Source organism: Ranitomeya variabilis, chromosome 4 (genome assembly GCF_051348905.1).
Source record: "Ranitomeya variabilis isolate aRanVar5 chromosome 4, aRanVar5.hap1, whole genome shotgun sequence".
Taxonomy (NCBI): domain Eukaryota; kingdom Metazoa; phylum Chordata; class Amphibia; order Anura; family Dendrobatidae; genus Ranitomeya; species Ranitomeya variabilis.
The window spans coordinates 252,399,818-252,418,407 of record NC_135235.1 but is presented as its reverse complement, the minus strand read 5'-3'; the positions used below and the strand labels follow the sequence as shown (position 1 = coordinate 252,418,407).

General features: G+C 48.3%; 1 protein-coding gene across 1 annotated transcript in view; it reads left to right on the top strand.

Annotated features, from left to right (window-relative positions):
* The first annotated feature begins 1,815 nt into the window (after positions 1 to 1,815).
* UBASH3B (ubiquitin associated and SH3 domain containing B) overlaps positions 1,816 to 18,590 on the top strand; it is a 164,555-nt gene continuing 147,780 nt past the window's right edge. The window contains exon 1 of the mRNA XM_077249496.1: positions 1,816 to 2,279. The gene's annotated coding sequence lies outside the window, so the exon portion shown is untranslated. The remainder of the gene's footprint in view (positions 2,280 to 18,590) is intronic.

Genomic DNA, 18,590 nt, shown 5'->3' with positions numbered 1-18,590 from the left:
ATCCCTGTGTATACATGAAAGCTTGCATCGGCTCCACCGCACGGAGGTCGTGTGCTTCTGGCAGTCACGAACGCTTATATTGATGTGCGGATTTCACCGGAATGTGAGTATGTACGTTTTTTTTTTTTTCACATTTACGATGGTAACCAGGGTAAACATCAGGGTTACTAAGCGCAGCCCTGCGCTTAGTAACCTGATGTTTACCCTGGTTACAAGCGAACGCATCGCTGGATCGGTGTCACACACACCGATCCAGCGATGACAGCGGGAGATCCAGCGACGAAATAAAGTTCCAAACGATCTGCTACGACGTACGATTCTCAGCAGGGTCCCTGATCGCTGCTGCGTGTAGACAGCGATATCGTATGGATATTGCTGGAACGTCACGGATCGTGCCGTCGTAGCGACAAAAGTGCCACTGTGAGACGGTACTCTAAGTCTGCTCCCTGTTTGTATTTTTCGTTGTGCAGATTTATCAGGACTTTGCCTGACTGCATGATTTAATCTGTCGTCCTACGAGGCTCCAGATCTATAAGTGGCTCCTGCAGCTGAAAGCAATCTAGTCTAAAGCCTCCATACACATATGAGCCGAGTGCTGGAGGACACACGCTCAGTCACCACCTAATGAGCCGAGTGCTGGAGGACACACGCTCAGTCACCACCTAATGAGCCGAGTGCTGGAGGACACACACGCTCAGTCACCACCTAGTGAGCCGAGTGCTGGAGGACACACACGCTCAGTCCCCACCTAGTGAGCCGAGTGCTGGAGGACACACGCTCAGTCACCACCTAATGAGCCGAGTGCTGGAGGACACACGCTCAGTCACCACCTAGTGAGCAGAGTGCTGGAGGACACACGCTCAGTCACCACCTAGTGAGCCTTAGTGCTGGAGGACACACGCTCAGTCACCACCTAGTGAGCCGAGTGATGAAGGACACATGCTCCGTCATCGCCACCTAATGAGCCGAGTGCTGGAGGCCCTCCCGCTTGACTCCAATCTGTCAGAGGGCAGCGGGAGCGAAGAGGAGGATGAGGCGGGTGGTGGTGGTAGTAGTGAGGGCGGCTGCCTCATCTTGCAGCAGATTGGCAGGACCCGGACCCTTAGGCCGGGATCACACATATGCGAGATACGGCCGAGTCTCGCAGGTGAAAACCCTCCTCTGGCGCTGGCACTCCGGAGGGGAGTGTGCAGCCACATAGCAACACATGGAGCTGCACGCTCCGCTCCCAAGTGTCGGCGCCAGAGCTGGGTTTTCACCTGCGAGACTCGGCCGTATCTCGCGTATGTGTGATCCCAGCCTTAGGAGGATAGTGCACGGCATTACCAGGCCGCAGGTATAGCTTCTACTGATGAGCGGATATACTCGTTACTCGAGATTTCCCGAGCACGCTCGGGTCCACCGAGTATTTTTTAGTGCTCTGAGATTTAGTTTTCCTCAGCTGAATTGATTTACAGCTATTAGCCAGCTTGATTACATGTGGGGATTCTCTGGCAACCCCCACATGTACTTATGCTGGCTAACAGATGTAAATCATTCAGCTGAGGTGAGGAAAACTAAATCTCCGAGTACTAAAAAATACTCGGAGGACCCCCGAGCGTGCTCGGGAAATCTCGAGTAACGAGTATATTCGCTCATCACTAATAGCTTCCCTAAGGTTGTGGTGGGATAGAGTTTTCCCGCCATTTTCATGCATATATTTTGAGCACAGACATTGGTGGTGGCCTGTCCAATCAGCTGCTTGTTGCTGGGTGAAGTGCTGTTTTCTCGAGCGCTGATAGGACAGGGTGATGTACACAACGTATGGGCTGAAGGGATGATGAAGGGCAGTGATGAGGGGAGCAGTCAGTGCTCATCACCGCCATACCTGGAGTGCTGCCCCGTCTGCGTTACCTGCGCACCATGGATGCCATCCAGGAGAAGCTGCTGCTGAGATATGGAGCAGAGGGAGTGCTGCCTGAGAGGACCGCAGGATGCGGAGTACAAGAAGCGCCATAAGTCGAGATGTCATCCGGGGGTGCCGGCATACGCTCCGGGTCCTGGAACAAGAGGACGACAGTGATGTACTCTAATTCTCCGCTGCGCGGCCAGAGACCCTCCAGGAGGCGGCGGGCCCACGGGGTCAGCGGATACCCCACACACCAGCAGGACCAGGCTGGCCTTAGTAGACCACCGGCTCGACGTGGCCTTTGCTGGTCCTGGGGCTCCTCAAGAAGAAGGACCAACCGTGGCAGAGGTCTGCAGATGGCACCAAGCACAGGACGTCACATCTGAGGGCGGTGAGTACAGTCATCACAATACACTCCCTCATACACATGGTAACAGCGGACACAGGGCCGGGGTCACTGAGGAGCTGCTACAACCACCAGCGGACACAGCACAGTCAGCCAGCATATTCAGGGGCAGCAGAGGCTGTCCATATACTTGGTGTCTCAGGGCTGGGGTCACTGAGGGGCTGCTACAACCACCAGCGGACACGGCACAGCCAGCCAGCATATCCAGGGGCAGCAGAGGCTGTCCATACACCTGGTGTCACAGGGCTGGGGTCACTGAGGGGCTACTACAACCACCAGCGGACACGGCACAGTCATTCAGCATATCCAGGGGCAGCAGAGGCTGTCCATACACCTGGTGTCACAGGGCTGGGGTCACTGAGGGGCTGCTACAACCATCAGCGGACACGGCACACTCAGCCAGCATATCCAGGGGCAGCAGAGGCTGTCCATATACCTGGTGTTACAGGGCCGGGGTCACTGAGGGGCCCTGCTACAACCACCAGCGAATACGGCACAGTCAGCCAGCATATCCAGGGGCAGCAGAGGCTGTCCATATACCTGGTGTCACAGTGCCGGGGTCACTGAGGGGCCCTGCTACAACCACCAGCGAATACGGCACAGTCAGCCAGCATATCCAGGGGCAGCAGAGGCTGTCCATACACCTGGTGTCACACGGCTGGGGTCACTGAGGGGCTGCTACAACCAGCAGTGGACACGGCACAGTCAGACAGCATATCCAGGGGTAGCAGAGGCTGTCCATATACCTGGTGTCACAGGGCCGGGGTCACTGAGGGGCTACTACAACCACCAGTGGACACGGCACAGTCAGACAGCATATCCAGGGGCAGCAGAGGCTGTCTATATACCTGTGTCACAGGGCCGAGGTCACTGAGGGGCTACTACAGCCACCAGTGGACACGGCACACTCAGCATATCCAGGGGCAGCAGAGGCTGTCCATATACCTGGTGTCACAGGGCCGGGGTCACTGAGGGGCTGCTACAACCACCAGCGGACACGGCACAGTCAGACAGCATATCCAAGCCCCGGGCGAAAGAGTCTCAGTGGGCTCCCCCTTTAACACATACCACGATTCATAATCACATATAACACAGCCATGTAGTATATAACACAGCCCACGTAGTATATAGCACAGCCACGTAGCATATAACACAGACATGTAGTATATAACAGCCCACGTAGCACATAACACAGCCACGTAGTATATAGCACAGCCCACGTAGCATATAACAGCCCATATAGTATATAGCACAGCCACATAGTATATAACACGGCCCACGTAGTTTATAGAACAGCCATGTAGTATATAGCACAGCCCACGTAGCATATAACAGCCCACGTAGTATATAGCACAGCCATGTAGTATATAGAACAGACATGTAGTATATAGCACAGACATGTAATATACAGCACAGCCTCCCTCCCCCCAAGAATGGCCCCATAGTCCAGTACTCAGTTATAGTTACCAAAAAAACCCACTCCTCTCCTCTCAACGTTCACGCGCCGCGCTACTCCCTCCCTGCTCCGGTCTCGGCGGCTGCCGCTGCACTGCCTGACACACAGGGAGTGCGCGATGATGTCATCGCGCACCCGCAGCGGCAGTGTCAGAGGCAGAGTGGGGAATGATGGGAGAGGGAGAGTCAGGTGACGCTCTCCCCTCCATCATTTGCTTTGAACTTTACCGGCAGACGGCGGTAAAGTTCAAAGCGGCGGTGAGGGAGTTGGCGCTTGCGACAGGCAGGCTCCCCTGCCTCACAGGGGCCCCATAGCAGCTGCGTGATGTGCCGCTAGCTGAGGGCCCCTGGGGGAGCGGGGGTCCTAGGCACTGGCAGCTGCCTGCCCCTAACGCCGGCCCTGAATGGCCCCCTGTCTCGCCAGGGCACCGGCACTTGCCCGGGTACACCGGGTGCTGATGCCGGCCCTGTATCCAGGGGCAGCAGAGGCTGTCCATACACCTGGTGTCGCAGGGCCGGGGTCACTGATGGGCTACTAGGCTACTACAACCACCAGTGGACACGGCACAGTCAGACAGCATATCCAGGGGCAGCAGAGGCTGTCCATACATCTGGTGTCACAGGGCCGGGGTCACTGAGGGGCTGCTACAACCACCAGCGGACACAGCACGGTCAGGCAGCATATCCAAGGGTAGCAGAGGCTGTCCATACACCTGGAGTTACACCTATAGCTTCTGGTGTCACGGGGGGAATTGCTATAGGAGGCATTAGTCTGTCCAGTCTCCCCCCAGGTTTTGGCTAGGCTGGATAAGGATTAGGATAGGCGTAGACCATAGCCAGGGCATTTATTAGTTGGCGGCATGCATTCTGTGTTTATGCCAGTGTTATTGGGGAGATGTTCCCCAGTAAATGCTCGGAGCTATCTCCACATGTAGAACAGTGTTATAAGAATGTTGCTAGTCTGAGTTGGTATTTCTATGAGGAGAGTTTTAGTCAGAAGCCATTTCCCCATCCTTAAGGAAAAACACCGTGTGCACAGCTACACTGTGGTGCATAGACTAGGTTCCCAAACCGTCAGTGTACATAAAAAGAAGTCTAGCACTCAACTTCAGTAAACGTGAATAACGTTTTATTTGTAGCACTCGAAACGTTTCAGTCCTATCTGGACTTTCATCAGTCACTACAATATCATAAAGGATAAAGTAAATAGTACAGCCAGTACAAAAAATAATAAATAAAGTATATACAATAACACAAATATAACCAACATAACAGGTAAACAAACAAGGTTTACTAGAAGTTTAACCCCTTAACGACCGCCGATACGCCTTTTAACGGCGGCCGCTAAGGGTACTTAAAGGGAACCTATCACCCCGTTTTTTTCGGTATGAGATAAAAATACTGTTAAATAGGGCCTGAGCTGTGCATTTCAATAGTGTAGTTTGTGGACCCCGATTCCCCACCTATGCTGCCGAAATACGTTACCAAAGTAGTCATTTTCGCCTGTCAATCAGGCTGGTCAGGTCGGATGGGCGTGGCTTCTTCCCCCAGACATTGCGTAGTTTTCCGTTGGTGGCGTAGTGGTGTGCGCATGTCCAAGGTCCCCAATCCTGCACGGGGGGGTGAAAATAGCAGAGATGTCCGTTATTCCATTGGTGGTCGGTGGGCGCGGCCATCTTCCTTTGGCCGCGCGTGCGCAGAAGCGGCGCTCTGCTGGCCGCGGCTTCAGGAAAATGGCCGCCGCGATCTCCATCTGCGCACGCGCGGCATCCCGCGGCCATTTTCCTGAAGCCGCGGCCAGCAGAGCGCCGCTTCTGCGCACGCGCGGCCAAAGGAAGATGGCCGCGCCCACCGACCACCAATGGAATAACGGACATCTCTGCTATTTTCACCCCCCCGTGCAGGATTGGGGACCTTGGACATGCGCACACCACTACGCCACCAACGGAAAACTACGCAATATCTGGGGGAAGAAGCCACGCCCATCCGACCTGACCAGCCTGATTGACAGGCGAAAATGACTACTTTGGTAACGTATTTCGGCAGCATAGGTGGGGAATCGGGGTCCACAAACTACACTATTGTAATGCACAGCTCAGGCCATATTTAACAGTATTTTTATCTCATACCGAAAAAAACGGGGTGATAGGTTCCCTTTAATCCACAGCGCCGTTAATTAACGGCGCTGTGGAAAAAGTGAATAGCGCCCCCCAGAGTCGGATTTTCTCTGGGGTCTCGGTTGCCGAGGGTAGCCGAGACCCCAGAGAACATGATTCGGGGGGTTTTTACCGACCCCCGAGTTGCGATCGCCGGTAATTAACCGTTTACCGGCGGTCGCAACAAAAAAAAAAACGCGATTTGCCGTTTAATTTCTCTGTCCTCCGATGTGATCGCACATCGGAGGACAGAGAAATGTGGTCCCCGATGGCCCCCAATAGCCCCCCAATACTTACCTACCTCCCCCGGTGCTCCTCGTGTCTCCCCATGGGCGCCGCCATCTTTTTTCCGGGAAAAAATGGCGGGCGCACGCGCAGTGCGCCCGCCGCCCGGCACCCGGATGTTCTTTGGGGTCTCGGCTGCCGGGGGTAGCCGAGACCCCAAAGAACATGATCGGGGTCGGTTTGCACCGACCCCTGCTTTGCGATCGCCGGTACTTAACAGTTTACCGGCGACCGCAAAAAAAAAAAAAAAAAAAAAGCGATCAGTTATTTCTCTGTCCTCTGATGTGATCGCACATCAGAGGACAGAGAAATAGGGGGATTCGGGGACCCTATCATACTCACCCGGGGTCCCTGGGTCCTCTTCTGTCTTCTCCTGCCAGCCGGCTTTTTCATCATGGCGGGCGCATGCGCAGTGCGCCCGCCATCTGCTGCCATCTGCCGGCCGGCAGGAGAAGACAAGTTGGGGCTAAAATTAGGGTTAGGGTTAGAGTTAGGGTTAGAGTTAGGGTTAGAGTTAGGGTTGGGGCTAAATTTAGGGTTAGGGTTAGGCTACTTTCACACTAGCGTTTTTTGGCTTCCGTCGCAATGCGTCGTTGGAGAAAAAACGCATCCTGCAAAAGTGCTTGCAGGATGCGTTTTTTCTCTATTGGCTTGCATTAGCGACGCATTGCGACGGATTGCCACATGTCGCATCCGTCGTGCGACGGATGCGTCGTGCTTCGGCGGACCGTCGACACAAAAAAAACTACATGTAACTTTTTTGTGCGACGTGTCCGCCATTTCCGACCGCGCATGCGTGGCCGGAACTCCGCCCCCGCCTCCCCGCACCTCACAATGGGGCAGCGGATGCGTTGAAAAAACAGCATCCGCTGCACCCGTTGTGCGGCGCTTACAACGCTAGCGTCGGTACGTCGGCCCGACACACTGCGATGGGCCGAGTACGACGCTAGTGTCAAAGTAGCCTTAGGCTTCTTTCACACTTGCGTCGGTACGGGGCGGTCGCAATGCGTCGGCCCGATGTACCGACGCACGTTGTGAAAATTGTGCACAACGTGGGCAGCGGATGCAGTTTTTCAACGCATCCGCTGCCCAGTCTATGTCCTGGGGAGGAGGGGGCAGAGTTACGGCCACGCATCCGCGGAAATGGCGGACGCGACGTACAAAAAAAAGGTTACATTGAACTTTTTTTGTGACGACGGGGGCTAAAGTTATGGTTAGGGTTGGGGCTAAAGTTAGGGTTGGGGCTAAAGTTAGGGTTAGAGTTGGGATTAGGGTTAGGGTTTGGATTAGGGTTGGGATTAGTGTTACATTTGGGATTAGGGTTGGGATTAGGGTTAGGGTTGGGATTAGGGTTAGGGGTGTGTTGGATTTAGGGTTTTGATTAGGGTTATGGTTAGGGTTGAGATTAGGGCTGTTTTGGTGTTAGGGTTGTGATTATCGTTAGGGTTGTGATTAGGATTATGGATCGGGTTGAGATTAGGGTTAGGGCTGTGTTGGGGTTAGGGTTGGAGTTAGAATTGGGGGGTTTCCACTGTTTAGGTACATCAGGGGGTCTCCAAACACGACAGCCAATTTTGCGCTAAAAAAGTCAAATGGTACTCCCTCCCTTCTGAGCTCTGCCGTGCGCCCAAACAGTGGTTTACCCCCACATATGGGGCATCAGCGTACTCGGGATAAATTGGACAACAACTTTTGGGGTCCAATTTCTCCTGTTACCCTTGTGAAAATAAAAACTTGGGGGCTAAAAATCTTTTTTGTTGGAAAAAAATATATTTTTTTATTTTCACTACTCTGCATTATAAATTTCTGTAAAGTACTTGAGCTTTCAAAGTTCTCACCACATATCTAGATAAGTTCCTTAGGGGGTCTAGTTTCCAAAATGGGGTCACTTGTTGGGGGTTTCTACTGTTTAGGTACATTAGGGGTCTGCAAACGCAACATAACGCCCGCAGACAATTCTATCAAAGTCTGCATTCCAAAATGGCGCTCCTTCCCTTCCGAGCTCTGCCGTGCGCCCAAACAGTGGTTTACCCCCACATATGGGGTACCAGCATACTCAGGACAAATTGGACAACAACTTTTGGGGTCCAATTTCTCTTGTTACCCTTGTGAAAATAAAAATTTGGGGGCTAAAAAAATCTTTTTTGTGGGAAAAAAAATATTTTTTATTTTCACTACTCTGCATTATAAACTTCTGTGAAGCACTTGGGCATTCAAAGTTCTCACCACATATCTAGATAAGTTCCATGGGGGGTCTAGTTTCCAAAATGGGGTCACTTTTGGGGGGTTTCTGCTGTTTAGGCACATCAGGGGCTCTCCAAACGCGACATGGCGTCCGATCTCAATTCCAGTCAATTTTGCATTGAAAAGTCAAATGGCGCTCCTTTGCTTCCGAGCTCAGCCATGCGCCCAAACAGTGGTTTACCCCCACATATTGGGTGTCGGCGTACTCAAGACAAATTGTACAACAGCTTCTGGGGTCCATTTTCTCCTGTTACCCTTGGTAAAATAAAAATTTGGAGGCAAAAAGATCATTTTTGTAGAAAAAATGCGATTTTTTTTTATTTTCACGGCTCTACGTTATAAACTTCTGTGAAGCACCTGGGGGTTTAAAGTGCTCACCACACATCTAGATAAGTTCCTTAAGGGGTCTAGTTTCCAAAATGGTATCACTTGTGGGGGGTTTCCACTGTTTAGGCACATCAGGGACTCTCCAAACGCGACATGGCATCCGATCTCAATTCCAGCCAATTCTGCATTGAAAAAGTCAAACGGTGCTCCTTCACTTCCAAGCTCTTCGGTGCGCCCAAACAGTGGTTTACCTCCACATATGGGGTATCGACGTACTCAGGAGAAATTGCACAACAACTTTTGTGGTCTAATTTCTCCTGTTACCCTTGTGAAAATAAGAATTTGTGGGCGAAAAAAATCATTTTTGTGAAAACAAATGCGATTTTTTATTTTCACGGCTCTACGTTATAAACTTCTGTGAAGCACTTGGGGGTTCAAAGTGCTCACCACACATCTAGATAAGTTCCTTGGGGGGTCTAGTTTCCAAAATGGTGTCACTTGTGGGGGGTTTCCACTGTTTAGGCACATTAGGGGCTCTCCAAACGCGACATGGCGTCCGATCTCAATTCCAGCCAATTCTGCATTGAAACAGTCAAACGGTGCTCCTTCACTTCCAAGCTCTGCGGTGCGCCCAAACAGTGGTTTACCTCCACATATGGGGTATCGGCGTACTCAGGAAAAATTGCACAACAAAATTTGTGGTTAAATTTCTGTTTTTACACTTGTGAAAATTAAAAAAAATGGTTCTGAAGTAAAATGTTTGCAAAAAAAAGTAAAATGTTAATTTTTTTCTTCCACATTGTTTTAGTTCCTGTGAAGTACGTAAAGGGTTAATAAACTTCTTGAATGTGGTTTTGAGCAGCTTGAGGGGTGCAGTTTTTAGAATGGTGTCACACTTGGTTATTTTCTATCATATAGACCCCTCAAAATCACTTCAAAGGTGATGTGGTCCCTAAAAAAAACATGGTGTTGTAAAAATGAGAAATTGCTGGTCAACTTTTAACCCTTATAACTCCCTAACAAAAAAAAAAAAATTGTTTCCAAAATTGTGCTGATGTAAAGTAGACATGTGAGAAATGTTATTTATTAACTATTTTTTGTGACATATCTCTCTGATTTAAGGGCATAAAAATACAAAGTTTGAAAATTGCAAAATTTTAAAAATTTTCGCCATATTTCCATTTTTTTCATAAATAATCGCAAGTAATATCGAAGAAATGTTACCACTAACTTGAAGTACAACATGTCACGAAAAAACAATCTCAGAATCAGCGGGATCCGATAAAGCGTTCCAGAGTTATAACCTCATAAAGTGACACTGGTCAGAATTGTAAAAATTGGCTCGGTCATTAAGTACCAAATTGGCTCTGTCACTAAGGGGTTAAGGTCATAGTATATTGCAACATGAGGAAAAAATCAAGCAGTGCAAGACGGCAAATAGCTATACTCAGTATCAAAGAACAAGGAGATGAAGAACGCTGAACCGTGATGAGTAAGAGCAGTAAGAACATACCGTGCAAGTGTGGGCCCGTGGGGCCAGGCCAAGATAAGGTAGGGAGATGGAGGCTCTAAGTCAAGATCTGTTATATAAAGTAAAAGAAGGCAGAAACAGGAAATAACGGTAAGTACGGCCATATAGCAGTGAGAAAAAAATGAGAATTATGTGTTACTCACATAAATGAGGAACTCAAAAAGGCACTGAAGAGGTGAAAACTGTGGAACAGACAAATAAGGTAGATGTGCATTATATATATGGTAGGGATACACGGGAGCACCTTGAGAGGTGTAAAGGATGGTACCTTTAATTGAGGTATGCTCGTGGTGGATGTTAATCCGCCAAGTGGAATATAGCACCTGAGAACTGGGGAAACAATGAAGTCATGTGTAATGACTGTGGTGAAAAACGGGATATAGTAACTGCAGAATCGTCCGTTATAGGGGCAAAAAACTTACCCGTGTAGTGCCAGTGAGAGTAAGAGGGAGCTCAATATGGAGCTCTATATGGCACCGATGGGGTAGAAACTGTGAAACAAAAAAACGATGTAGATGTATATAGTGCTCAAAGCAAAAATACAGGGATGCCCCTTGAGAAGAGTATAAGACGGTACCTTAGGTTAGATATCTACGTGGTGGAAACTAATCCGCCAGGTGGTATGTAGTACCTATAAGATGGGGAGACAATGAAGTCATGTGTAATGACTAAAGCAAGTAGCGCAGCGTCTTATACTCTTCTCAAGGGGCATCCCTGTATTTTTGCTTTGAGCACTATATACATCTACATCGTTTTTTTGTTTCACAGTTTCTCATATATCAAATAGGCATTGGTTATTAAAAAATATATCTATAGCCAAGCTTCAGGGCCACTGACTATATAGTGACCCTGAGTCACTGCCAACTCTTTTCGTTTTTATTGTTGTATCCCCCCATTCTGTTTGGTTAGGTTGCACGGAGCACTAGGGTGTCTTTTGTTCTGTTCTTTGTCTATTTATGCATGTTATTGTATATACTTTATTTATTATTTTTTGTACTGGCTGTACTATTTACTTTATCCTTTATGATATTGTAGTGACTGATGAAAGTCCAGATAGGACTGAAACGTTTCGAGTGCTACAAATAAAACGTTATTCACGTTTACTGAAGTTGAGTGCTAGACTTCTTTTTATATTTCCCCATCCTTGTCATGGGCGTTAGAGATGTAGGTTTGTGGCTTAATCTAATGCTCCAGGTGGCATTCAGCATCAGGGACTTGCACCTAGAAAGGTGCACACTGTGCTTTCAATGAGGCACAGTCTAATTCCTGCAAGTACAAGCACGAGTGCTCCTGTTGTGGAGGATCGCTCCTGTTGTGGAGGATCGCTCCTGTTGTGGAGGATCGCTCCTGTTGTGGAGGATCGCTCTTGTTGTGGAGGATTGCTCCTGTTGTGGAGGATTGCTCCTGTTGTGGATTGCTCCTGTTGCGGAGGATTGTTCCTGTTGCGGAGGATTGTTCCTGTTGTGGAGGATCGCTTCTGTTGTGGAGGATCGCTCCTGTTGTGGAGGATCGCTCCTGTTGTGGAGGTCACTCCTGTTGTGGAGGATTGCTCCTGTTGTGGAGGATCGCTCCTGTTGTGGAGGGTCGCTCCTGTTGTGGAGGGTCGCTCCTGTTGTGGAGGGTCGCTCCTGTTGTGGAGGATTGCTCCTGTTGTGGAGGATTGCTCCTGTTCTGGAGGATTGCTCCTGTTGTGGAGGTCGCTCCTGTTGCGGAGGATCGCTCCTGTTGTGGAGGTCGCTCCTGTTGTGGAGGGTCGCATGTTCATTATTTTTGTGGAATTGCGGCGATCCCGCAGCCATAGGATTGCATTGAAACGCTCATGTGGCTATGCCCACCATGCGTAAAGTGAGCACTTCATGTGCGGATGGTACCTGGGTCTGTAGGAGTGGAGACTTTCCTCCAGACCCTGGGATCCATATTCATGTAAAAAAACAAAGAATTAAAACAAAAAAATAGGGCTATACTTACCTTCTGATGGCCCCGGAGTCCTCCCGACTCTCAGTGGTGAACGCGGCGGCTTCCGTTCCCAGGGATGCTTTGCACGAATCACCTGATATGTCGTGGTCACGCAACCGTGACGTCACAAAGGTCCTTCGCGCAAAGCATCCCTGGGAACGGAACGTACTGGGAGCACTGCTGAGGAGATCGGGGGCCGTCGGAAGGTGAGAATAACCGTATTTATTATTTTTTTTATTATTTTTAACATTCTATCTGCATATCCAGCATCAATGGTAAAAAGTTGGTCACAATGACCAACCTGTCCATCACTTTTCCAAGCGATGCTTCAAATTGTTTGTAAAGTGCAAGCATTCTGCAAGCTAAAAACACTTGTGTTTTGCGGGAAAAAGCATACAAATTCCGCATGCGTTTTACCCGCGGCAGGGAGTTGTGGAAATGCTGCGGACATTTCCACAGCATTTCTGCAACGGGGGCACATAGCCTATCACCTCTGGGGTGGTCCCAGAAAAAGGAGACAATTGCATTTCGCTTGATTGATCATTTGTCTTATCCATACGGTTCGTCCCTCAATGACAGTACTGATAATAATCTGATTTCTGTGACTTTATACCTCTTTTGATGAAGATGTTGATAGTGTTGGAGATTTTGGGCTTTAATGGCCATTCAGATTATTGCTCATTCATCCCAGTCTTCATTTCGTTAGGTTTTCAAACTAATTTTATTTATTTTACTTTTTTATGTTTATTAATGGGTTGTTCTGTTTCTTGTTTTATTTTGAAGCTTTTGCCTCTTTTGTTGAATGTATGGCAGGAGGTATAAAGCATTATTACCTAGATGACTTTGTATTCACAGGTCCTAAGGATTCATCAGTTTGTGGGGAAATTCTCCATACTTTCCAGATTATTTGCTGTAATTTTGGTATAAAACATGTAGATACTCCAGCTTCGATAAAATTGGTAAAGTCTTTATTAATCCAAAGTGGTTAAAATATGATCCTTACAAACAGTGGACCACATAGGTGCTATATAAAGAAATCTTAGTAACGCGTTTCGACCTTAACGGTCTTACTCATGCTTGTAGCTTGTGGTCCACTGTTTGTAAGGATCATATTTTAACCACTTTGGATTAATAAAGACTTTACCAATTTTATCGAAGCTGGAGTATCTACATGTTTTGGACTTGCTGCTGATGTTCTACGTCTGGGTCAGGACGGACTCCTTTGCTACGTGCCATTGGTCTGGTTGGTGAGCTGGCTGCGGCTTTTTTAGCCGTTTTTTCTTTATTTGAATTTTGGTATACCTTTAGCTTTTCATAAAACAATGGCTCCTGTTACTTGCATAGAGTGTTTAGGTATTGCCATAGACATGGTCAGAGGGGAGCTTCGTCTGCCAATAGCTAAGATTGAAAAATACAAGCAGACATTACAGTCCTTGGTTGGTAAGAAGGACGCTTCGGTAGAGTCTCTGTTGGGTTGTCGGCCTTTGCAGGTAGAATAATACCGATGGGAAGGGTTTTGTAGGCGATTGTCTTCATGCGTAGCGGTGTCCTTTTAATACAGGGGTTTATAACAGGGTGGGTGCTTCCGTTGGCTGGACAGCTTTTCCTATGCGAGCAGGCCTATGGTGCCTTCAGATCCTATCCTTTTTATTTAGCTTAGTGACTAGGTGTACACATGGAATGCACAGTGCCTAGGGTTAACACAGCAAAAACCCAACCCTGAGAAGAGGTGTGTAATAATTATAGGGGATAACTCAGGAGACTCTTTGCGTGGAACAAAACAACTACAGGACACAGTTTTATAAGTGGTAAAGTCTATATTATCACACGGTGATTCAAACAGGTGCAGAGAGAAACTCAAGTCCACAACACTTGGTGTAAATATTAAACGCAGCTTAGCAGTCTATAGGAAACTTCAGAGGAAAATGCAATCAAGCAGAAAGTCTATGAAGCACAGTTATTCTTGAGGATACTTGACACGAATAAATCCTTCTCTTAGTCCAAACACAGATAGATAAGCTTATAAGGCAGTTCAAATCATATCTTAGCTCAACCAGGGAGGCCTGGTTAATAGTCTCAGGTTTTTGCAGAGCAGAAACAGCTTACATATCCAGCAAATGCAGATGGAAGTAATCACGAGCAGCAGATGAAGGAGGATTACTGGAAACTGGTGTATGCAGCAGGAACTCAGAGCAGAGTAGCAGGATCACCACACAGGTTAACAGGAGCAGGTATACAGCCAGGGAGTAATCAGAGGTCAGGAGCTGGATGCAAGGCAGACTACTCTATCACAGACTGAAGGCTGGGGTGGAGTTTTATAGCAGGAAGACACAGTGCACATTAGACCAAAGACGCCATCTTGGAAAAGGGCAGTAATGCACAAAAGGTAAAAAATGTTCAGAGTCCTGACATTACTCTCTCCTTAGAAGCGGCCTCAGGACGATCCTGGACCTGGTTTCTCAGGGAATCTCTGATGAAAACGAGAAATCTTCTGTTATGCATTGATGTTTTCCACAGGTTCCCAAGAGTCTTCCTCAGGGGGATATCCCTGCCATCTTATCAGATATTGGAGTCGATTCCTGAAAATCCTGGAATCAATAATTTCCTCCACCACAAATTGTTCTTGCCCATCAATCACCACAGGCTGCGGAGGTGGCACAACACGTCCCTGGAAGGTATTAGGAGATACAGGCTTTAGTAAAGATACATGAAAAACTGGGTGTACCTTCATAGTCCTAGGCAGCTTCAGCCGGCAGGCCACAGAGCTCACAATACCGTTGATCTTGAAAGGGCCAATGAATTTCTGTCCAAGTTTTTGTGAAGGAACGTTTAACTTCAGATTCTTAGTTGCTAACCACACGGAATCTCCTACCTTGAACATGGGTGCAGGTTTACGGAATCTATCAGCCGATCTCTTATAACGTTCTTGAGCTGTGGTCAGGGATTCCTTCAGAACCTCCAGATTTTGTCTCATCGCAGTCAGCCTTTCCTCCACTGCCGGAACCGGAGAATTAATTGGAGACCTAGGTAAAATACACGGATGATAACCCAGATTGGCAAAGAAAGGTGTAAATTTAATGGAGGCGCTCTGAGAATTATTATATGAAAATTCGGCTAACGGCAGCAACTCCAACCAATCATCCTGGAGATGACTGACATAGCATCTTAGATATTGTTCCAGCATCTGGTTGGTACGCTCAGTCTGACCATTTGTCTGGGGATGGTAAGCGGAAGAGAGACAGACATTAATATTGAGTGCAGAGCAAAACCCCTTCCAGAATCTTGAAGTGAACTGTACTCCACGGTCAGAGATGATCTCATCCGGAACCCCATGCAACCGAAAGACATTCTGTATAACCAAGTTCACTGTATCTTTAGCTGAGGGGAGGCCGGTGCATGGAACAAAATGAGCAGCTTTAGTCAGGCGATCAACTACCACCATGATTGTATTCATGCCCCCCGATGTAGGCAGCTCCTGTTATGATCCGGTGACCTTGGAGCCGCATAAAACGTTCTCTGGAGTAGGTGGAAACTGTACTGACCGCAGATCCTGAACTAACACCGCAACTAGAAGTAGCCGTGGGGTGTGCCTAACAAACCCTAGACACCTCGACACAGCCGGAGGACTAAATACCCCTATAGATGGAAATAGGAATACTACCTTGCCTCAGGGCAGAACCCCAAAGGATAGGCAGCCCCCACGAATATTGACTGTGAGTAGGAGAAGAAAAGACACACGCAGGCAGAAAACAAGATTTAGCAAAAGAGGCCACTCTAGCTAAATAGGGAAGGATAGGACAGAATACTAGGCGGTCAGTATTAAAACCCTTCAAAAAACATCCACAGCAGATAATACAAAAAATTCCACAATCTAACTAAAGACGTGGAGTGAATATCTGCAACCCCAGAGAATCCAACAAGACTGAGAAAATACTGACACAATCTAAGCTGGACAAGAAAACACAAAAGAATAGCACTGAATTATGAAGCACACAGCATGTGTGCCACAGAAACAAAACCAGACACTTATCTTTGCTGATTTGGCAGAAAGGCAGGAGGAACCAGGCAGAGGTCCAACACCTCCCAACAACAATTGACAACTGGTAAGGACTAATGAATCCTGCACACCTAAATACCCCAGTCAGAACTGCAATCAGCAGATACACCTGACCAGGACTGCAACTCAGGGACAACTGCATTACCACCTACAACCACCGGAGGGAGCCCAAACGCAGAATTCACAACAGTACCCCCCCTTGAGGAGGGGTCACCAAACCCTCACCAGCGCCCCCAGGCCAATCAGGACGAGCCAGATGAAAGGCACGGACCAAATCAGCAGCATGGACATCAGAAGCAAAAACCCAAGAATTATCCTCCTGGCCATAACCCTTCCATTTGACAAGGTACTGAAGCCTCCGCCTCGAAAAACGAGAATCCAAAATCTTCTCAACCACATACTCCAACTCCCCATCAACCAGCACAGGGGCCGGAGGATCAACAGAGGGAACAACGGGCACCACATATTTCCGCAATAAAGATCTATGGAAGACATTATGGATAGCAAAAGAGGCAGGAAGCGCCAATCGAAAAGACACCGGATTAATAATCCCAGAAATCCTATAAGGACCAATAAACCGAGGCTTAAACTTAGGGGAAGAAACCTTCATAGGAACATGACGGGAAGACAACCAAACCAGATCCCCAACCCAAAGCCGGGAACCAACACACCGACGACGGTTAGCAAAACGTTGAGCCTCCTTCCTGAGACAACACCAAATTGTCCACCACATGAGCCCAAATCTGCTGCAACCTGTCAACCACAGAATCCACACCAGGACAGTCAGAAGGCTCAACCTGCCCAGAAGAAAAACGAGGATGAAAACCAAAATTACAAAAGAAAGGCGAAACCAAAGTAGCTGAACTAGCCCGATTATTAAGGGCAAACTCGGCCAATGGCAAAAAGGCCACCCAATCATCCTGATCAGCAGACACAAAGCATCTCAAATAGGTCTCCAAAGTCTGATTAGTTCGCTCGGTCTGGCCATTTCTCTGAGGATGAAATGCAGAAGAAAAAGACAAATCAATGCCCGGCCTAGCACAAAAGGCCCACCAAAACCTAGAAACAAACTGGGAATCTCTGTCGGACACAATATTCTCCGGAATACCATGCAAATGAACCACATGCTGAAAAAACAACGGAACCAAATCTGAAGAGGAAGGCAATTTAGGCAAAGGCACCAAATGAACCATCTTAGAAAACCGGTCACAAACAACCAAGATAACCGACATCCTCTGGGAAACCGGAAGATCAGAAATAAAATCCATAGAAATATGCGTCCTGGGCCTCTCAGGGACCGGCAATGGCAAAAGTAACCCACTAGCACGGGAACAACAAGGCTTGGCCCGCGCACAAGTCCCACAGGACTGCACAAAAGAACGCACATCACGTGACAAGGAAGGCCACCAAAAGGACCTACCAACCAAATCTCTGGTACCAAAAATACCAGGATGACCAGCCAACACAGAACAGTGAACCTCAGAAATCACTCTACTAGTCCATCTGTCAGGAACAAACAATTTCCCCACAGGACAGCGGTCAGGTCTGTCAGCCTGAAATTCCTGAAGAACCCGCCGTAAATCAGGAGAAATGGCAGAAAGGACCACCCCTTCTTTCAGAATGCCGACTGGTTCAAGGACCTCAGGAGAATCAGACAAAAAACTCCTAGAAAGGGCATCAGCCTTAATATTCTTAGAACCCGGAAGATACGAAACCAAGAAATCAAAACGGGAAAAAAACATCCATCGAGCCTGTCTAGGACTCAGCCGCTTGGCAGACTCAAGGTAAATCAGATTCTTATGATCGGTCAGGACCACAATACGGTGCTTAGCTCCCTCAAGCCAATGTCGCCACTCCTCAAACGCCCACTTCATAGCCAACAACTCCCGATTGCCGACATCATAATTGCGTTCAGCAGGCGAAAACTTGCGGGAGAAGAAGGCACACGGTTTCATCAAGGAACCAACAGAATCCCTCTGAGACAAAACGGCCCCTGCCCCAATCTCAGAGGCGTCAATCTCAACCTGAAACGGAAGAGAAACATCCGGTTGGCGCAACACTGGAGCAGAAGTAAATCGGCGTTTAAGCTCCTGAAAGGCAGAGACAGCCGCAGAGGACCAATTCGCCACATCAGCGCCTTTCTTCGTCAAATCGGTCAAGGGTTTAACCACGCTGGAGAAATTAGCAATGAAACGGCGATAAAAATTTGCAAAACCCAAAAATTTCTGAAGGCTCTTCACGGATGTAGGTTGAATCCAATCATAAATGGCCTGAACCTTAACCGG